At 40.4% G+C, this 23,357-nt stretch overlaps 1 pseudogene; it reads right to left on the bottom strand.

The window, feature by feature from the left end:
* Positions 1–334: 334 nt before the first annotated feature.
* On the bottom strand, positions 335–23,275 carry LOC150068350 (olfactory receptor 7E178-like; annotated as a pseudogene).
* Positions 23,276–23,357: the final 82 nt, after the last annotated feature.

The following is a 23,357-nucleotide window of genomic DNA, read 5'->3' as shown; positions in this document are numbered from 1 at the left end:
AATCAGTTTACTAACAATGAGAGAAAGAGCTCTGTGTTGAAAGCAAAGAGCTTCTTGTTTATTAAGACTGCATGGAAATAGCTCTGCTCTGCCTGGTTTTCCACTGTTCTGTACTCACCTCTGATGGTCTTGGGATATTTGTCAAGCACCAAGGCAGTAACGAGGATCAGCTACATCCAGCTGATCTCCCACATCTACTGCTTCCTCTGCTCCTTGCTCTTCCTCAGCCACCCCCACACAGCCACCTGTATCCTCCAGCAGTCCATATTGGCATTGCTCTTCTCCAAGGCTATCTGCACTGTCCAGGCATAGACCATAAATATGGTCCTGGCCTTCAAGGCCACTTGTCCAGAGAAAAGGATGAGGTGGCTGCTGGTGTCTGGGTCTCCTCATCATTCACATCTGCACCCTCATCCAGGTGAGTCTGTGTGGCCTTTGGCTGGGAAGCTCTCCTCCCTCTGTGGACATAGATGCACACTCTGAACAGGGACACATAATCATCCTGTGCAACAAGGGCTCCCTCACTGCCTTCTACTGTGTCCTGGGATACCTGGGCTCCCTGGACCTGGCCAGCTTCCTGGAAGCTTCTCTGGCCAGGAACCTGCCTGACACCTTCCATGAGGCAAATTTCTTGACCTTCAGCATGCTGGTGTTCTGCAGTGTGTGGCTCACCTTCCTGCCTGTCTACCACAGTGCCAAGGGAAGGTGATGGTGGTTGTGGAGGTCTTCTCCATCTTAGATTCCAGTGTAAGGATCCTGAGCTGCATCTTTACCCCCAAGTGCTACATCATCTTAATAAGACCTGATAGGAATGTGCTGCAGAGGTTTAGGGCAAGATAGAAATCTGAAAGAAATGCATCTTCACATGACTACAAATGTTGTCTAGATGAATCAGAGATCCTGAGACCAAGCTTTACTATTTTAGAAGTCAAATCTTAGTTTAACCTGAGGATTTTTTCAAACAACCAAGTTATTCTTATTCGCTTTGCTGGTTATGTGCATCAATAAATTTTCTGCCCTGTTATACAGCTTATGTATACATCTTCCAAACAAGAATTATACACACACACACACACACACACAAAGTGGAACTGTGGTACAAGTGGTAGAGTGCTAGTCTTGAGCAAAAAGCACAAGGACATTTTCTTGACCCTTAGTTCAATCCTAGGAATGGTGCAAATAAATAACAATAACCAAAAAAGCATCCACCCCACTTGAATTAACCAAGACCTAGAGGCTCACACCTTTACTCAGAGATATACAGAGTGCTCGGACATCTAGATCTGTCCAGAGTATGTCTAGAAAAGCTCTTGATCTCATCTATAAAATAACTATTTAAAGAAATAGGTGGCACACCATTTGGTTAGCAATCAGAAAGTCCTGTTCAAACCTCAGTATTATGAAAACCAAAAAAATAAAATAAAATAAAAGGAGACAGGAATATATAAAGAAAATTTATATAATAAAAACTTTACATCTCAACAACTGTAAAATTTAGTTTTAGACTGACCTTCTAGACATTCATCATCTTTACAAACTAAAATTTCATACATTAAAAAATGAGCTCCTCCTTCATGAATGCCCATTGACTTGGCTCCAATCTTCTTCCAGTGCTACTTTGTCAAGAACTGTACAGATGAGGAGAAGGAAGATGGCGCCAAGACAATAGAGACGCTTCCTAGCTCTCTGTTTCAAAAAGAGAGAACCAGGGAGTCCCACGAGCCAATTATCATAAGAAATCCACAACAACAAACTCAAAAAGCAATGGAGAAGTAATCAAACCAGAAAAGAAATCCAGATAAAGCTCACATCCAACTTTCTCAAAGAATTCGGATCGTGAGGACACCTTCCCCACCCCTCCTCACAGGCTTCAAGCAGTGAAAAGTGGCAGCAGAGGGCACCGGGCCAGGCAGCCCAACTGCTGCAGAAATCAGCACACTGGGCCAGCGAGCCGCGGAAGCTGCGGAACCCAGACACGGAATCAGGACAGCAAGCAGCAGAACTCAGATGCGGAGCACAGGCAGCGTAGGAGACCTAAGGGGAGTGAAAGACTTCCCATCACTGTGGACACCCACAGATGGAACGCAGAGGCATGAGTAGCACAGCGCGTCCCCAAACACATAGGGAAAGCAGAGCGGGTGCCAAGCAATAGAACTTAACTCAGACCCCTTCACCCCGCCTGAGAAAGTCTAGCAGGGGCAGGGGGGCAAGGAATTTAGAATTCTGTCCCTTCCCTCAACAGCCCCCACCCTCAGGCCATTGACTGGAAATTGACAGGAGGGATACCTGAGACCCAGCACCCCACCAAGGGAAGGGGAGCTGTCCCAACTCCCACCCGCCCAATGGGCTCACTACCAGGCCTGTGACTGGAGACTGACAGGTGGCGGACCCTAAGACTCAGCACCCCACCAGGGGAGGCGGAGCTGTCCCAGCTCCCACTTCCCACCAGGCTTCTCTCCGAAGACACTGGATCTGGAGAGTGGAGGACACTGGGAAAACAGCGGTAGGGTGTGCGGGAAAATAGGAGCCAGCATCTGCTTCCCCTCAATTCATGAGCTGGGCATCCTCCAACTGGGAATCCTGAGCAAGACAGCACTGAAGGACACCCCACAGTCACAGACTCTCTGACAAAGCAGTGGAAACACAGCAGGGCCAACCAGCAGCCAAGCTCCCCTTTTGAGAATCAGAAAGGCTCAGCTCCGCCCTTGGAGTACATGTCCTCAGCTGGACACCGCACCTAGGAACAGAGCTGTCTCCTGCTGGTCCTACTGAGAGCCCCTGGGAACTCTCAAACCTCAGACCCTTGGCTTGGTGCCCACCCTGGAAGAAGCGCAGGAAAACGTCTGCCCAGCATGCTCAGACTAAAGCTCGAAGATCCATCCCACGGGCCACTGTGAGGACACTGGTTGGGCTAAGAGCTAGCCGTGCAGCAGCACATAAGTTTTATTCTAATACTTTCCAAACTTTGTACTCAAATACGCTACCTATTTACCAACTTAGGTCAGTTATCCTTACGCTATACCTTTTCTACATTACTATAATATTCTTACACTCCTACATTAATCCTCTTGTACCTCGCCTAACCTCTCTCATTCTATTTTTCTATCTCTGGTCCTCTGTTCGTCTTTCAAACCTTATAATGCATGGACCTACACTTGATGGCTGTTGAGCAATACTGTATATCTAGGTGTTTAATTACTCGCTAGGCTCAGAGGGACTTAAAGACAATAGAGATTGGATTGAGAGGCTTATTGTTTTGGGTATAAGTCGCTTATCAGTGGTTGTATTAGACAGGTCTGTGAGTGCACAAAAAGAAAGGGTGATAACACCAATCAAAACTTGTGAACATCTAGTGTCTGCCAGCTACAGAGATCTACGTTGGTTATATCTGAAAAACTATAATCGTGTTTAGTATTAATCTTGCTCCCATTTTCAAATGGGCAGAACAAGAAACTCAAGAAAAATGTCAAATCAAGAAACAACATCCCCCACCCAATGTAAACAGACAATGGAACAGTCACTGGAAAGCTACAGGAGAGTCTTCCAAGTGCTATACAAATGCAATTGATAAACATCATTAATGAAAAATGTGAAAATATGAAGGAAGAGATAAGGGAGGAAGCCATAGCTAAACAAGAGGAAACCGTAAACAAGGTGATAAGTGAAAAAGAAGAAGCCATAAAGGAGGCCATAATAAAGGTTTTTCAAAGAAAGATGGATGAATTCATAGAATCCAAAAATTAAAAGTGACCAAATTCCAGCAAATGTCCAAAGAAAATAAAGCTACTGAGCTAAACACTAAAATGGAAATCAAGGAGCTAAAGAAATCCATATATGATCTAAAAGAAGAGATGCAAGGCATCAAAAAAGAGCAATTAGAAGCAAGGGAGATGAAAAATAAAGTAGATAGCTTTGATATCAGGTTAGACAACGCAGAGGAGAGAATTTCTGGAGCTGAAGATAATTTAGATGTTATAGAGAAAGAACAGAAAATGAGTCAATCCAAATCTAGGAAATATGATAGAGCACTTCAGGAGGTCCAAGGTACAATTAGGAAGCCTAATTTAAGGCTGATTGGTAGTGAGGAGGGTCTGGAGAAAGAGGTCAATGATATTGGAAATATACTTCAGGGAATCATCTCAGAGAATTTCCCAAATATCCACAAGGGCAGGCCCATCCACATACAAGAAGCTTTTAGAACTCCATACAGATCTAAACAGAAAAACACATCACACCGCTGCATCATAATCCTAACTGGATGAATAGAAACCAAAGAAAAGATCCTAAAGGCAGCGAGGGTAAAGCGATCAATAACTTATAAAGGCAAACCAATCAGAAAAACCCCAGATTTCTCAGCAGATACCATGCAAGCAAGAAGTGACTGGAAGCATATACGTCATGCCCTTAAGTCAAATAACTACCAACCAAGAATACTGTACCCAGCTAAGCTCTCATTCATAACTGAGGGAACAATAAAAACATTCCATTGCAGGGAAAAGTTTCAACAATATGTAGCAACAAAACCAACACTACAGAGAATTCTCAAAGATGTTCTATACATAGAAAACCAAAATAAATGCAATATAGGGAAAGAAATGGCACCTAAACAGCATACCATCTAAGGACCACAAGAACTGTCAAGACATAGGCTCTAATAAAAGCTTTTAAAAATGGTAGGAACTAATAAATGTCTCTCAATCCTAACTCTCAATATCAATGGACTTAACTCTCCAATTAAACAGCATAGAATGTCTAGTTGGATCAATAAGCAAGAGCCATCGTTCTGCTGTCTTCAAGAGACACATCTTACCCAACAAAACAATCATCTTTTGAAAGTGAGAGGTTGGAATAAACTCTACCAAGCTAACAGCCCCCATAAACAGGCTGGAGTTGCCATCCTCATATCAGATACAATAGACTTCAAACTAAAATTAGTAAGAAAAGACAAAGACGGTAACAACATTCTACTAAAGGGATCTTTTCTCCAGGAAGATATAACGATCCTAAATATTTACACACCCAATCCCGGAGCTCCGAACGTCATCAAGCAAACTTTACTTAAACTGAAACCATACATAGATCGAAACACAGTGATTGTCGTTGACTTTAACACACCACTCTCACCTATGAACAAATCAACAAGGCAAAAACTCAACAGAGAAACGTTAGAACTGAACAACTATATAGACCAACTAGATCTAACAGACATCTGCAGAATATTCCAACAGCAACAACACAATATACGTTTTTCTCAGCAGCACATGAAACATTTTCCAAAATAGGTCACATCTTAGGCCATAAAACAAACCTGGTCAGATTCAGAAACACTGAAATTATTCCCTGCATGGTCTCAGACCACAAACACATCAAATTAGAACTGAACACACATCTGAACCAACGAATACCCTGTAACTCCTAGAGATTGAACAACACATTGTTGAATCACCAATGGGTCATCGAAGAGATCAGAACAGAAATCCAACAGTTTATGAAATTTAACAATAAGGAACACACAAAATACCAACTACTTTGAGACACAGCAAAGGCAGTACTCAGAGGAAAATTTATAGTGCTGAGTGCCTACAACAACAAGTTGGAAAAATCGCAAACCAACAAGTTAATGTCTCACCTTAAGCTCCTGGAAAAAGAGCAACAAACCAACCCTAATCTCAGTAGAAGAAAGCAAATTATTAAAATCAAAGCAAAATTAAATGATTTGGTATCCAAAAAAACTATGGAAAGAATCAACAAAACAAGGAGTTGGTTCTTTGAAAAAATTAACAAAATTGACACACCCTTAGCAAATCTCACCAAAAAAAGAAGGGAGCATAACGAAAAAAACAAAATCGCAGATGAAAATGTAATATCACAACAGAAATTACCAAGATCCAGATTATCAAGAAGGAATACTTCTGAAACCTTTACACCAACAAATTTGAGAATCTAGAAGAAATGGATGAATGCCTAGACAGTATGAACATAACCACACTGAACCAAGAAGAACTAACACAACTCAACAGGCCCATTTCAAACTCTGAAATAGAAATGGCAATTAGGGAACTTCCACCTAAGAAAAGCCCAGGGCCAGATGGATTCACAGCTGAATTCTATAAGGTCTTCAAAGCAGAGCTCACACCAATACTCCTCAAGATCTTCAACGAAATTGAAAATGAAGGTTTTTTACCAAACTCATTCTATGAAGCCAGTATAACCCTCATCCCGAAACCAGAGAGAGTTTCATCAAAGAAAGAGAACTATAGACCTATTTTTTTGATGAACATCGATGCAAAACTCAACAAAATACTAGCCAACCGTCTACAACAACTCATCAAAAAAAATTATACACTATAATAAAACTGGATTCATTACAGGGAGGCAAAGCTGATTCAACTTACGCAAATCAATTAATATAATTCAACGCATCAACAGCAGCAAGGACAAAAATCACATGATTGTCTCAATAGATAAGGAAAAGGCATTTGGCAAGATCCAACACCCCTTTATTTTAACAGCTCTTTAGAAACTAGGAATCCATGGAACATTCCTCAATATAATAAAGGCTGTGTATGAAAAAGCCACTGCTAGCATTACACTTAATGGTGAAAATCTAAAGCCATTCCCTCTAAAATCAGGAACGAGACAAGGATGCCCACTTTCTCCACTCCTCTTTAATATAGTTCTAGAATTCCTAGGCAGTGCAATATGGCAAGAAGCAAGCATAAAGGGGATCCAAGTAGGGAAAGAGGAAATAAAACTATCCCTCTTTGAAGATGACATGATTCTGTATTTAAAGAATCCTACAGACTCTACTCCCAAGGTCCTTGGGCTGATTCAAAACTTTGGAAGTGTAATACGCTATAAAATTAATCCTCAAAAATCAAATGCCTTCCTCTACGCCAACAGTGAGAGGAACGAGGCAATAATCAGGAAAGAAACTCCTTTCACAATAGCCTCAAAGAAAATAAAGTACTTAGGAATTATCTTAACTAAGAATGTAAAGGACCTTTTTGAGGAAAACATTAAACCCTCAAAAACGAAATTAAAGCAGAACTAAGGAAATGGAAAAACCTCCCATGCTCCTGGATTGGAAGAATCAACATTGTGAAAATGACAATCTTGCCAAGGGCTATCTACAAATTCAATGAATACCCATCAATATCTCAATGGCATTCTTTAAAGAAATAGAAGAGGCAAGTCAAAATTTCATATGGAATAATAAAAGACCTCGTAAAGGAAAAAAAACTTCTTAACAGAAAGAACAGCTCTCGAGGAATTTCAATTACAAACTTTAGACTATATTACAGGGCTATAATTATCAAAATAGCTTGGTACTGGCACAAGAACAGGCCTGAAGACCAATGGAATAGAACTGAGGACCCAGATATTAAACCACAGACCTATGGCCACCTAATCTTTGACAAGGGAACCAAAAAAACAGAATGGAAGAAAGATAGCCACTTCAACAAGTTGTGCTGGCAGAACTGGTTAAGCACCTGCAGAAAACTAAAGTTGGATCCTTTGTCACCCTGCAGTAGAATTAACTCCAAATGCATCAAAGACCTGGAGGTAAAAGCTGACACACTGAAAACTTTACAAGAAGCAATAGGAGATACATTAGGCCTCCTTGGCACAGGTCAAAACTTTCTTAATAAGGACCAACAATTACAACAAATCAGAGAAAGGCTGGGTCTGCATTAAAGTGTGGAACATTGTATGGCAAAGGAATTAATGCATCTTCTATCTGGCAAATATCATGTAACGGTTTTATTAATTACAAAAAATATAAAAAAATAAAATAAAAGGAAAAAGAAATCCAGTCTCCTAATTGAGACTTGGTCAATGGCTGGAAGAAATAAAAGCACATACACTGAAGTTACATGTGAAAGAATAAAAGACGCTGTTTAGACAAAACAACTCTTAGTGACAGAACAATGCAGGTGGAAGTAAACCTCGAACATTCATTCTCCAATATACACGGTCAAGATCTCGAAAAAGAAGAGGCAGATTCACTGAAGTTGCATATGGAAGAATAAAAGACAGAACTATTCTTAGCAGATAGAAGAATTCTTAGCAGACACACCCCGTTAAGCAGGACAATAATTAGCAGATAGAACAATCCAGGAGGATGGTCAACACAAAAATCTGGAAGCTCAACACAATCATTTAGGCTCCATTATACTGGATCAAAGACCTCAAAGAAGTTAAAGCACATACACTAAAGTTGCATATGGAAGAATAAAAGACCCCAGTTAGACAGAACTATTCTTTTTTCTACCTTTTAAAATAATTTAATTTACAACATGTATTAAAATATAAATCAAAACTTCCCGTCTTTTTATATAAATGACTATTACTACATGGCAAGTGTATATCATTATGTACATTGGACTCAACTGAATGAGGTAGGTAAAATATTTTTCCTAAGTATTGAGTATAAAAATGAAAACTAAATTATAGTTGCCAAATTTTCAATATTCACCTCAGGAAACCATACACATAATAGTAGGGGAAAAAAGACTTCATGTGTGGAAGTAAAATGGAATTTCTAAAAATTGCAGTCAACTTGCTTTTCATTTAAATTTTACTTTAAAAGTTATGTACAGGTGGGTTACAGTTACATAGTTAAGATAATGAGAACATTGCTTTGAAAATAGTGTTATCTACTCCTTCATTTTCTCACCATTTTCCCTCTCTCAGTGCCCTCCCTAGTTATAAAGTTCATTTTCAGCATATTGTCTAGTGAGTATCTGTTGAATTGGTTCACTCTTGGTTATACTGTTTCTGTGATTCCCCTTTCCTTCCCCAAATCAGATAAATTTACATTGAAAACAAAGAGTACAGAAATCAAAAACAGTGACAACTGTGAATAAACCAAATGAAAGACGAAATAAAAAGTAAAAACATATTAAGTAACCTAAGTAAGCCAGCCCCAAAGGAACATAGGCTCAGTGGTTTCTCTCATTGGCAATAATTAGTACACATCTAGGACTCTTCTAGCAGAGGATTACAATAGCACAAAACCTAGATTCATAAGGTCATGTAGGATGAAACTAAATGAAAAGATCTCTAGGTTAGGGAAACAGAAGCTTTATCTTTTGAGATAGTTATTCTTAATGTACTATGTTATTTCTCTACTCCTTTGTTGCCCTTTGGTTAATCTCATATTGTTACTATACTTGACTGTGTTCCCTGGCGTATTGTATATACGTTGGATTATATGAAATAGGAAAGGGAAGGGGTCTAAGGACCCACTAACATGGATGGGGTGGTGAAGGGAATAAATGCCTAATAGTTTTGAAACATGTCTTTTGTAGACAAAGCTGGTTTAGACTATGCATAGAGGACAAGATGAAAACTATGACTAATTATAGGCTATACAGGAAGGCAATTCCATGTTACAAAACCTTTGGACAATTCCCAGACAATTCATAAAGGAAATACCTAGAATATCAGTGTATTGAATGGGGGACTAGCAGGAAGGATTGAATCACATGGAATCAGTGAACAAACAGTGGAGAATTTTCTCACAATACTCAATATGCATGTACAAGACAAAGCGTGTCTATTAATGTTTCTGTTGGTGGATGGAGAGGGGGAGTATTTTGAGGGTGTGGTTTTTTTCATATATTTTTATTGTAATTAATAGAAGGGTTACAGTATATTCACCAGAAAGAAGGTGCATTAATTCACATACATTGATACCTTTCTTATGCCTTGGTCCCCATTTCTCTCCCCACCACCCCCACCCCTCATCTTGTTTTCCCGCCTTCCCTATCCACTTTCAAATAACCAAATACCAATGTGTCAACATATCAGATAACAAAGTGAGATACTCTAACAATATGAGATAACAAAGGGACAACAAAAGAGATGAGAGATAACATAGTACATAAAGGAAAACAATCACTCATTATATGGCTTTTGTTTCTATATCCTAGAGGTCCTTTGATTTAGTGTCATACTATATCGCCTTCTGTATCAAGGTTTTGCTCTATTGCAAATCTCTGCTAGGAGAGCCCAAGGTTTCTACTGATTATGAAAATGAGGGAAACCATTGAGTCTATCTTCCTTTGAGTCTGGATTCACTTAATATTATTTTTTCTAAGTCTTTCCATTTCCTAACAAATGGGGCGATGTCGTTCTTTCTGAGAGCAGCATAGAATTCCATTGTGTACAAATACCACATCTTGTTGATCCACTCATCAACTGAGGGACATCTAGGTTGGTTCCATATCTTTGCTATGGTAAATAGTGCTGCAATGAACATTGTTGTGCTGGTGGATTTAGTATGCCCTTGTTTCTGGATGGTTGGGTAAATGCCAAGTAGTGGAATTGCTGGGTCATAGGGGAGCTCTATGTTTAGTCTTTTGAGGAAATGCCATACTGCTTTCCATAGTGGTTGAACAAGTTTGCACTCCCACCAACAGTGTAGTAGTGATCCCTCCTGGGCACATCCCCTCCAGCATCAGGTGTTATTAGTTTTCTTGATCCAGGCCATTCTAAGTAGAGTGAGGTGGAATCTTAGAATTGTTCTGATTTGCATTTCTTTTATGACCAGATGTTGGGGTTTTTAGCACTCTTTGCCTCCTGACCAGCAGGAAGGGCAAAGAGAACACGCCCCGACTAAGATGAGACCGAGAAAGGATAGGGCCGGCTGGCCGCCTTCACCCAGCCCTCCCTTCTCCAGAGGGAAGACACAGACGCGCCAGGGAGAATGTTACAGCAGACTCTTTAATGGGAAAATACCAGGGGCTAAAGTAAGATGCAGGAATCTATTAACATAGAAGTAGGCAGGACAGGGGGAGGTAGGTGCGGTCAGAGAGGGCGGCGGGGCCAATCCATGGGTTTGAGGTAGCCTTATTTTACATCACAAACCATATCCAAACCTCCCAACCAGGAGACAGGCAGGTTGGATTTCCAAAACCAGGAAGTGAGTACTGGGCCACGAGGTAGGCCTTTTACCCTTGATGTGACGTGCCCCACAACCAGAGATGTTGACCTTTTCTTCATGTGTTAGTGTTTTGGGTCAGGAAAAAAATAATAAATGACTTTCCTTGCTATTTAACCTAGAAAAATATTAAATACTCTTTCCCACATGACAGAAGGTTCACTGGCATGTAGAATATGGTTCAAACAAATGAAACTGCCTAAAATAAATCATATGAAAAGTGTGTCTCATTGTTTATAGTTTTTCAGTATGGAGAGGCTCTGTGTGTCCTGATGTCACTTTTGGAATCTGCTATAGCATACCACCATGTGCATTTAACTGGCATTTCTAAATAAAATTTTGCATTTCACATGAGTCATTGATGAGAGTTAAATATATATTACATTCTATTTTTAACATTTTTTGTGCCGGTCCTTGTGGTTGAACTCAGGGATTAGACACTGCCCATGAGTTTTGTGGCTCAAGTCCAGTGCTCCACTCCTTGAGCCACAGTGCCACTTCCAGCCCTTGCTGAGTAGTCTATTGGAGATTAGAGTCTCACAGACTTTCCTGCCCATGCTGGCTTAAAAACCTGATCTTCACTCACAGCATCCTGAGTAGCTAGGATCACAGATGGGAGCCAAGAGTGCAGCCTCGGTTCAGAGATATTAATTCTTCACTTGTTTTTAGACAGACCTTTCAATTAAGACATTCATGTACATGTACAATGCATCTTAAACACAAACCCACCTTCCAAAATTCTCCCTCTCCCCCCTCCCCAACGGAAACATTAATATCCACACTTCCTCTTATACATGAATATTGAGTATTGTAAAATAATTCTGCACTGCCTGTTCACTGATTCCATGTGATCCATTCCTTCCTGTTAGTCCCATATTCAAGACACTGATATTCTAGATATTTCCTTTATGAATTGTCTGGGAACTGTCCAAAGGGATTGCAATGCAGAATAGCCAAACTTTGCATCATGTCATCTATGCATAGACTAGAACAGTTTTGTTTATCAAAGGACATGCTTCAAAACTATTCTTTTAGGCCTTTGTTCCTCACCCGCCATCCATGTTAGTGGGTCCTTAGAGATGATTTGCTCGGAACAAGTTTCGCAATTTGTGAGCTCTGTGAATTGTGCATCCACAATCATAGAAGAGCCTATTACCAGCCAGTCCCCTGACATCTCCCTAAATATCTCCAATGCAATATTCGCCACAGTTGGAAATTCTCCTGTGTTGCCCTATTCATGGTCCACTGTGAGGATTGAGCCTGAGGTTTTCATACACTTCAGGCATGGGACAATCTTTTCATCTGTACTTCATGGATATGACCCAACAGAGATGCAATGCAACCAAATATGTACTGAGTGTACCACACTATTCATACAAGTGTGTTTTCTGCAAGCTTCCTCATGATTTAGAGTTTTTCCTTCTTCTCTCAATATACAGTGAAATGTCTTAACTAAAGAGCAAACAACTGCAAGTACTGCTTCTGCATAATGTAGACAAGCCAGAAACTTGGAATTCTGTTAGAGGACATGAAGGAATAACAGTAGTGAAGAATGTAAGTTATTACATTGTTCCGCTGCAGCTCACAGGAATCTTACGTAAAATTTCTTATTGTTTTCTTGTAGGCTTCCTTGTTATCTAATAGAATATGACTGAAAAAACTATTCGTATGGAAGTGGTGGTAGACGGTTTCATTAAAAACAACAGCGTGGATATAACTTTCTATTTGTCTATTGTCACCGAATATTTAATATTGGAAAGTGATTTGTGAAAGACCTTGTTAGTCCCCCAGTGAGAACTTGTCTCTCTGACTTCGAGGAAGAGAATAGCAGATTCTTGTTGAGGGGATTATTGACTGATCACAAAACAAAACTGCAGAAATCAAAGCTAGAAACCAGTATAGGAAGTGGAATAATCAGAAGATGATTGAAAAGGAAGAAATCCAGTCACTAAATGTCAACCAACATTGCATAAATCTCAGGAATCCCGTGCTACACTGTCAGCAAATTCCTCAATTCCTGCAATTACTTCAAGAAGAAGCAGATATCATATCGGAGATCTTGATTTATTTATATGTAGGAAACTGAGGAGTTCATGTTTTTTTAAGTGTACTTCAGTCCCAGGCCTGGTGTCTCATACTTGCAATCCTAGCTGCTTAACAGGCTGAGCTCTGTGGGTAGAGGTTCAAAGCCAACACAGGCAGGAAAACCTGTGAGTTCTCATCTCTAATTAACTACCAGGAAACCAAAAGTGGAGTTTCTTACTCAAGTGGTTGAGCTTTCCTTTGGGCAGGAAAACCTCAAGGCCTGTACCCACGCCCAGGTCAAAATCCTAGGATCCATCCATACATACAGAGAGAGATAGAGAGAGAGAGAGAGAGAGAGAGAGAGAGAGAGAGAGAGAGAGAGAGAGAGAGAGAGAGAGAGAGAGAGAGAGATTAGGAAACAAAGCAAGGATGCAGAAATCTAGGAGCTTGCAAACACATTGGAAGAAAATGAATTTCAGAGATTAAAAAAACTGCTGTGAATTATGCTGTAGTGAAGAATAATCTGTATTTTCTCTGATCAGATAACACTGCGTATAATGTTCTAACATAGTTGAGTATCTACAATGAATACATAAATTGGAATATATGAGACATAAAACAATCTAGGATTATTGAGTTTGTCACAACTGAAAAGTGTGGAACAGAATGTCGATATCAACTATGCATATTTGAGTTCAAAATCATTGTGGAATTATGACTTCTTCATTTTGTATTGTTCTCTCTTTATATCAAAGGACTACAATTAATGCAGAGCAGTGCAATCTAACATACATCTCAGAATTTAACCTCCTGGGACTCTCAGATGACCCTGAGATACAACCTTAGCTCTTTGGGTTCTTTCTGTCCATGTACCTGATCACTGTGTTTGGAAATCTGCTCATCATCTTGGCTGTCACCTCTGACTCCCACCTCCACACCCCCATGCACTTTTTCCTCTCCATCCTCTCCTTAGCTGACATTGGATTCACCTCCATCACAGTCCCCAAGATGCTGGTGGACATCCAGACTCACAGCAGAGCCATCTCCTATGTGGGCTGCCACATCCAGGTGTCTGTTTTTCTCACTTTTCTTTGTATGGATGTTTTGCTTCTTAGTGTGATGGCCTATGACCGCTTTGTGGCCATCTGTCACCCCCTGAATTACTCTCTCATCATGAACCCTCGTCTCTGTGTCTTCTTGATTCTGCTATCTTTTGTCACCAGCTTCTTGGATGGATAGCTGCAAGTGTGGATGGCATTACAGATGACCAATTTCAAGGAAGTAGAAATTCCGAGTTTCTTCAGTGACCCTTCTCAAGTCCTGGAACTTTCCTGTAAGCACACACTCATTAATAGTTTATTTAAATACATTATTGCTACCATTTTTGGTTTCCTTCCTATCTTAAGGATCCTTTTCTCTTACTACAAGATTATTTCTTCACTGCTGAGAATGTCCTCTTCAAGTGGGAAGTACAAAACCTTCGCCACATGTGACTCTCACATGTCCATGGTCTGCTTATTCTTTGGGACCTCAGTGGGGATCTACTTTGAGTCAGCTCTGTCACATTCTCCCAGGGACAGTGCTGTGTCCTCAGCAATGTACACAGTGGTCACTCCTTTCCTGAATCCTTTCATTTAAAGCCAGAGGAACAATGACCTCAAAAGTTACCTGAGCAGGTTGTACAAACCACGAGCTGACAACAGCAGGTAGGAAGTTTATTTGTTATGTAGTTTTTGCAGAAGCAACAAACTTGAATATATAATCTGATAAATTCTACCTGTTTGAATACCTGATTATTCTAGTTTCATTACTACAATCCATTCTAGAAAGGTCCTGGCTATATCAGGATAGATTCCTAAAGGGGGAATGTATGTTTTCAATGTTTAAATTGTTACTTTGTAAAGAATGTTGAATGTCTGCAGATGGTGGGCCCAGCAAAAAATTTAGCGAGGATTGAGTGGCAAGTTTTTAATACATATAATTTACATCAAAAAATTGGACAGAAACAGAGCTTTATGTTTTTTAACCATTCTTTGAAGTCATAACTTTCTAATTGGTAGCCAGATACCCTGCCTCCTGCCCTTTTGTTTTGCGTTATTTTAGACTTATAACTTGGTCCCCTAATTGTTTCCTATGATGCATTTTTTTATTTAAAAGGTGATATGTAGATGGGTTACCATTATCTAATTCAAGTAAAGAGCGCATTTCTTTCTGGACATTCATTCCATAATATCTTTCAAAGAAAATTGAAAATCTTGTTTCCTAGTGAAATTACATGAGGATAGACAAACCTAATCCACCGGCAACTACATTTGGTTCTAGGCTGCTTGATGGTCTGGGTACGTGAACTCTATGATATGGAGGTCTTGTAATGCTTGAGTGATTTGAAGGAAGCAGTGAAAGAGCAATCCAATACCTAATCTACAGGGACGTGAGTGGTTCCTTGGACAGTTGAGTTTTCATCTCAAATTCACTTGAAAAAAAAACCAAGAGTAAGGGACATTGGCTTGGTCCAAGTATCAGCAGCCCCGCACCTGGAGATTGAAGAAACCCCTGTATTATTGATAGTTGCATGCTCACAATTCACACACATGCACAGAAACTATTTGTATAGGTTACTAGTTATGAATATAGAGAGGTAGTACTTTTCTAATACTTATATGTGTGCTATTCTAAGTATACATATAGGCACAATTACAATTCCATGGATTGACATAAAAAGGAATGATAACACCAGTGTGGTTTTCTGTCCAATACCAGGGTTTCAATTCAGGATCTCCTGTTTATATTCTGTTTGCTCATTTGAACTATATCTCCAGCCTGCCTTTATGCTGAATAGTTAAAATGGGTTTTCAAACATTGTTTTCCTAGCCAGACTGACTTAATGACATTCACAGGACAGATAGAAAATCTTGAAGCTAGAAGAGGAAAATGCAATTGACACAAGAAGCAAGTAAAAGTACACCTGTATCATTGACAAATATTCAAAAGAAATGGTTTAGCTTGGCTCTGATATTAAGCTTCCCCAAATCCTGGACTTGTGATAAGCGATGCATAAGGAAGCGAGTTATGATTTTATCAGATCCAAACCACTGCTTTGTATGCATTGGGCTGATATGTTACATTAGGCCACAGGAGGTTATCTAGGCTGATCTCTAAAGGCAAACTACTGGGCTTTTCCTGACAGGCTTCTTTCCATAACGCAGGAGGATGACATATTCTGGGAAGGTAGATTCTGTAAGAATATAAATGTAAAGAAGTCTGAACTTTACTTATTTAGTGTTTTTAGGGTCATGGAGTTTGAACTTAGCCTGGGTTCTGTCCCTGAGCTCTGCAGCTCAAGTCTAACACCCTACCCTTGATGCAAGCCCCCTTCCATTTTCTAGTTAATTTGAGATAAGAGTCTTAGGACCTTTTGTGCCCCAGCTCGCTTTTAAACTTGTTCTTCAGATCTCAGCCTACCTGGTAGCTAGCATAAGAGTGTGAACTTTGTTTGAGTGCTTCTCCAGTATATCCTTAGTTGATAGTTTTACTGTTGTTGACAGAAAGCATCTTTCTATCTATTCCCTACGTTCATGAGAAAAATTATTTCACTCCAACCATGTACATTTCACCTTCATAGACCAACTATTGAAAATTTATAATACTGGCTTTTCTCTTCCAGTAAATTATAGCTACACATAGCATTAGACTGAGGGTAAAACATCACTACGTATAACTCTGATTTGGAAACAAATACTACTTAAGTGTATTTCAAGTTTTCTAGTATTTCACTGGCACTTAGGTCAGTTTCACATTGCAGACCAACCAGAAAACTACATGAATGAGTGTTGGGTCTTCAGTACCAACGAACTGAGTAACTAAATCTTTACAGTAGAAAATTAGTTGTTGCTGAAATTTCCTTGTTTAAGGATGGTGCTGTACCACTGAGTCAAAACTCTCATTTCCTCACTTTTTGGAGGGGGTATGCATTTTGAGGAGCTTACTTCATTAGGGAAAACAGGCCCCTGCACTTCTCCAGCAGCCTTATTGTAACCATGAACTTCAGATTGCCATTTCTTGAGGAGCTAGGATTGCTAACTGTTGGGGACCAACTGTGGGGTCAGTGACCGACTATGGGGTCAGTGACCATGACTGTGGGGTCAGTGATGTTGGACCCACACAATTGTGTACACAAGGAAGTACCTCTTATGATTTTGGGCTGTGTCAATAGCTTCTCATTTAACCTGTTTGGGACTTGATAAGTTCTTATTTAACCTGTTTGGGACAAACAGACAGAGATTAAGAGAAAGACAAAATGATTGTGTGTGTGTGTGTGTGTGTGTGTGTGTGTGTGTGTGTGTGTGTGTGTGTATTATGGCCTAACCAGATATTCCCTGTGATATGAATTGCCCAGAATATATTGTAAGAATTCAATTCTGCATTGGTAGATAAAAACTATTTTTTAGATTTGGACAGCCTTATACACTTTGTTTAGCACCAGGACCAGAGTCCAAGAAATAAATTCACACATAAATAGAGACACCAATATAAAAACATTAAAAATATTTGGTGAATAAAAGAGTTTAAATCATTTTTAGTATATCCCTGGTACAGATAATTGGTGGAAAGGCAGGGGACACAGGCTGCGGCCCTCAGTTTGGGCTTCCGCCTGTGAGTTGGCAGAGACACACTGGAGCCAGGCAACTCACCACCAGGCTGGTGGAGAAAACAACACTTCCTGTCCATGAAAGCAATGGGAGGAGGACAGAGGGAAAAGGAGGAACTCACAGAGGAGCCCTTCCACAGCCATGTAAAGTGACCACCTCTGTCCTCACCACACCATTTTCACCAAGAGGGTTCAACCTAGCAGGGGGTGTTCTCTAGACACAGCCCCTCATCCCACTCAGCTCATCATACCACCAGCTCTGGAGCCACCAGCACAGACCCCGCTGAACCTAGCTTCTCCTTCCTGTCCCCTCTATTGCTGGACAGTGGGTGGGTGTTCGTGTGAGCTGTTCCCAGCTCCCTTACTTCATTCTGCAGAACATCCAACACAGACCCAGAAAAAGATCCAGAGAGGCTGCGTAAACCAGCTCAGAAGGAAATTACTCCCCCTACTCAGCTCACTTTCTACCTGACCAGAAGCAACCTTCTGCAGGTAGGCTCAACTCACTCAAAGGCAGCACTTGCCTATCCTGATTCAGTTCTGGTCTAGTTTCCAGTAGATTCAGCTTCAATGTGGGTTCATTTTGTACACAGAACATAAAATACTAGTGGTGCCAACCTGTTTCAGTTAACAGGAGAGACACTTCACCAGCCTCTTTCAACCAGTGCCAACTAGGTTCAGTAGGTCCAGCAGTGGGGCAACGTCTCACCAAAACCTCAGTTCAGATTTACAGCCATGTCCAGCTCACCCACAGGCCTAGACAAGGATCATACACACTGGCAGAGTTCAACCTCCATAACAGACAAAAAATATTCCCGACCTTCAGAGTTAAATTTATTCATATTCTCTTCCAATGGTTTTGTTCTTGATGAATAATGACCTTGAGTGCACATGACTACATCTACTCATCCAGATCATGAAAAGGGAATATTGACTCCAAACCTCCCCAACGACTAAGGGTGGATGAAAGCTCCAGGTTCAACTCTAGGGTTCCTCTGAAGGCAGCCAGTGTCCAGCTTCCAGGGTCATACACCACAGGCACGTGATATACAGCTTTGAGCCCATCAGAGCTGCTGTCGTTCAAAATGAATGTGGATGTAAACTAGGCCTATTAGCTACTGTAAGGAGTCTTGAAGTTATAACACAAACCCCCAAAGTACCCAGTCTCTCAGAATATATGCTTGTGCTTGAAGAAGAACAAATTAGAAATGTTCCACAGAAGAATTTGTTTAGACTCTTCCTGTATCCCAGAAGAAACTCAAAGGTCAAATGAATTTCATTCAACTCTTCTCTTCTCTGTCATTGCTCCTTCCAGGAAAATTATTTTTTTCATATATTTTTATTGTAATTAATAGAAGGGTTGCATTGCATGCACCAGAAAGAAGGTGCATTACTTCACAAACATTGATACCCTTTCTTATGTCTTGGTTCTCATTTCCATCCCACCACCCCACCCCTCATCTTGTTTTCCTCCCTTCCATATCCGACCCCAAATAACCAAATATGCATATATACAATATATCAGAAAACCAGGTGAAATCCTGTAAGAATATGAGATAACCAAGGACAGCAAAAATGATGGAAGATAACATAGTAAATGAAGGAGAACAATCACTCATTATATGGATTTTGTCTCTATATCCTGGAGGTCTTTCATTTAGTGTCATTCTATATAGCCTTATGTATCTAGGTTTTGTTCTATTGTAGATCTCTGCTGGGAGAGCCCAAGTTTTCTACTGATTAGGACAAATGAGGGAAACCATTGAGCCTATATGCTTTTGAGTCTGGCTTTCTTCACTTAATATAATTTTTTTTCTAAGTCTTTCCATTTCTTCCAGGAAATTCTTAGGAGTCTAAAATACTATTGTAATTTTGTTCTGTGCATATTCTATTTACACCAATTGCATTGAGAGCCTCACAGGCACATCTGCAGAAAAACCATTTATTCTCCTGAACGGAATCTTTGCATCTGTCTATAAATACGCAGTCTCAAGAATCCTAAGGCTCTTAACTACTGTGCAATGAAGGAACAAGCTGGGGAATTAATTAGCCAATTACTCTTCACATTTTCCACATGGAAGAAGAAGCAGAGAGCTGCCTAATTCTTCCATTTAGTTAAGTGTCCTACCCAAGTCCTGGGTTCCGAGAATCCTGCTGCCCAGCCTCCTCAGAGTCCTGCTAATGTCCCTGTTCCTCAGGCTGTAGATGAAGGGGTTCAGCATGGGGGAGACCACCGTGTACATCATTGAGGCCACCACAAGCTTCTTGGAGCCATGGAACACAGTGGAATCACAGTACGCACCAAGGAAGGTGCCATAGAAAAGCAAACCACCGAGAGGTGAGCCCCACACGTGGAGAAGTCTTTGTGCCTCCCACTTTCTGTGGGGATCCTGAGGATGGAAGAGGTAATTTTGTAGTAAGAGTAAAGGATTCCTGAACGAGGAAATAACCCCAAGACTACAGTAATTAAATATATGAACAAGTTATTTGTAAGGGAACCAGAACAGGACAGTTTAAATATTTGAGAAGCATCACAGAAGTAATTTGGGATTTCCACACTTTTAAAGGAAGGGAATTGTAAGATCAATATGTTGTGTGACTCGGAATTCAAAACACTAAAGAAAGCAGACACCAATGCTAAGATCCAACAGCAGCGAGGGTTCAAGAGGACCGAATAGTGAAGGGGGTGACAGATGGCCACAAAGCGGTCATAGGCCATGACAGTCAGAAGCATGTCAGCCATGCAGCCAAAAAAGAGGAAGAGAGGCATCTGGGTGAGACAGCCTCCATAGGAGATGGCTCTGCTGTGACTCTGTATGTTCACCAGCATCTTGGGGACCATGGTAGATGTGAAGCCAATGTCAGCCAAGGAGAGATTGCAGAGGAAGAAGTACATGGGTTTGTGGAGGTGAGGGTCAGAGCTTACGGCTAGGACGATGAGCAGATTTCCCAGTATGATGGTTACATACATGAAAAGGAAAAGCTCAAAGAGGACTGGTTGTATTTCAGGGTCATCTGAGAGTTCCAGGAGATGGAACTCAGAGACTGTGGTTAGATTTTCTGCTCTGACAAGACTTGGACAACTGCTAAAGGAAGAAATCTCATTAGAAAAGCATAATGTTTGTCTAGGAATGTTCAACTGTATATACCTGATATTCAAATATATATACGTTTAAATGTGTAATATACATGTGGTGCAATGTACTTAGAAATATTTCTCTGCTCTGGCAATCCCACACTTGTAGCCTCTTCTAACTCAGGTAGGCCTTTTTTTCCCAGCCCTGTGCCTATACATCTGACCCACTGGGAGAACAACATATTAGAAATCCAAGTTCATAAAAATAGCTAGAGCATGTCAGTACAACAATAAGCTCACACTTATCTTCTTTTTAGAACACAATTTGCCAAACTGATGCCAAACAAATCATCTCTAGGCACCCCATAACATGGAGAGGGGTGAGGGAGAACAAATGCCTTAAAGTATAGTTTTGAATCATGTCCTTTCATAAATGAAACTGGTCTGTCTCTGCAAAGATGACAAGATGAAAAGTATGGGTAATTATAGACTATACAGGAAGGCTATTTCACATTGCAAACCCTTTGGACAGTTCCCAGACAGTTCATCAAGGAAATATGTAGAATATCAGTTTCTTGAATAGGGGACTAGCTGGAAGGAATAAATCACATGGAATCATTGAGCAGACAGTGAGAGAATTTTGTCACCATCCTCAATGTGCATGTATAAAAGGAAGTGTGGATATTAATGTGGCAGATGGGGGAGGGGGAGAGGGAGTATTTTGGAAGGTGTGATTGGGTTTAAGATGCGTTGTACATGTACATGAATGTCTTAAATGGAAAGTTCTGTCTACAAACAAGTGAAGAATTAATATCTCCAAAACGAGGCTGCACTGCTGGCTCACATCTGTGATCCTACCTACTCAGGGTGCTGTGAGTGAAAGATCAGAATTTTTTTTAATTAAAGAGTTTATTAACATTGATTTCTACATCATATTTCAAATAACAAGTTTAACAAACAAATGTTCAAGAAGGGAATCTCTATATACAATCACTGGGACTTAGTTTTTAGAATTTAATCAAAATTAGGCTAAGGATTTGTATGTCATAGAAACATATTAATTTATGAAATAACACATTATGTCTATAAAGTCATAGGTTTTTTATGTCTATATAGTTATGTGGGTTAGATTTTGTGCTTCTTTATCACCTGGACATCTGCTCAAAAACAAAAATGTCTTGATACAAAGGAAAACAATTATCCAGGTATTTTCAGCTCTAAATATTTGAAACTCAAGTATTTACAAGTTTGAACCATGTACCACATATCAAGCACAGTATATTAGGGTTTGTGAATTGTGGCAATGATTTACTTCTAGAATTTTTTCACTCTGTGATGCCCATTCCTGTCTTTTGGGTACATGTCTGCCCAGTGACACACAGCAGTGTTGGAAAGCCAAGAACGTAAAGGCTGGCTAGAGGAAGATCACCTGACAGTACAGCCCACACTTTTGTAGTGTGGGCGAGCAGGTTCCAGGGCAGCAGAAGGGATCTAAGAGTTTTACATGTTTATGATGCGTGTCTCTGACTAGGGGCATATTTTTGGAGCCAGAGACCTGCCGTAGGTTCTGAAAGGCCATCCACTGACAGGGTGGGAGAGTGGGATTTTATGTGTAGATTGAGATTCTGGGTTGTAAACTGGGCTGGAGGATTTCAGGAAGATTCTCCTGGGGGAAGGGCCAGCAGTAGTTCAAGCCACTAGAGCAATATTGAGTTAGGAGAACCAAGCAGTTTCTCATCCATTAGTGCAGTGAATATACTTATCCCACTGAAAAGAAAATCCAGTCACATGGACAGTCACTCCTTATTCATCTCTATTCTTTCATCAGGCAGGCAGGAATCTACTTCTGATTCCTCTGAACTTGCCTCTTCTGGTATTATGGCATTTGTAGGGAAATGGGCAGGCCTGGAAATGTGGTATTGAGTGAAATAAGTCAGGCTCACAGAAACAAAAGGTATTTGTCCTTCTCTAAACCATAGAAATTAAATCTCATTTTCCAGGATATATGAATACACATTGGGTCATGTGTATCAATGCACACACAAATTGAGTAAAGTGTGGCAAGAAAGGATTCTGATGGAACAACTCCTCTCTAACCACATGAAGAGGAGGAAGCTGAAACAGCCTGCACCATAAAAATATATAGTGTTCCAGGGGCAGGTGGCTCACATTTTGAATCCTAACTATTACAGAGGCTGAGGTCTGAGATTCACAGGTGGAAGCCAGTCCATGGCTGGGAATTCTGAGAAACTCTTGTTTTCTATTAACTAGCAAAAAGCAGGAAGTTAAGAGGAGGCAAAATGAAAGGACCTCCAGTAACTTAGGAAAGTGCTTTGAACCATTTATATGCTGCTACATTTGGTAACCCACAAATGAGAACGAAAAGCACAGTAGCTATAGAATTCTCCATTACATATACTGCTACCCCTAACTTTCAACCCCTACCTGCAAATTGACTGACATACACTTTCCAGACTCCTTGTGTGTAAGGTTTTACAAGAGCATCCTCACCACCTGTGATGCCCAAACCATCCTACCTGTCTTCATACTGCAGAGAAGACATTCCTTCACCACCCATCTCGCCCCACTCTATTGTTTAAGCTGCTTCCCTCTTCAGCTATGGCCCAGGTAGACAGATCTGAGCACCCAGATCTGGTGCC

The sequence above is a fragment of the Megascapheus bottae genome, chromosome 1, assembly GCF_031878675.1.
Source record: "Megascapheus bottae isolate mThoBot1 chromosome 1, mThoBot2.hap1, whole genome shotgun sequence".
Lineage (NCBI taxonomy): Eukaryota > Metazoa > Chordata > Mammalia > Rodentia > Geomyidae > Megascapheus > Megascapheus bottae.
The sequence above is the reverse complement of the archived record's forward strand: the minus strand, read 5'-3'. Positions and strand labels throughout refer to the sequence as shown.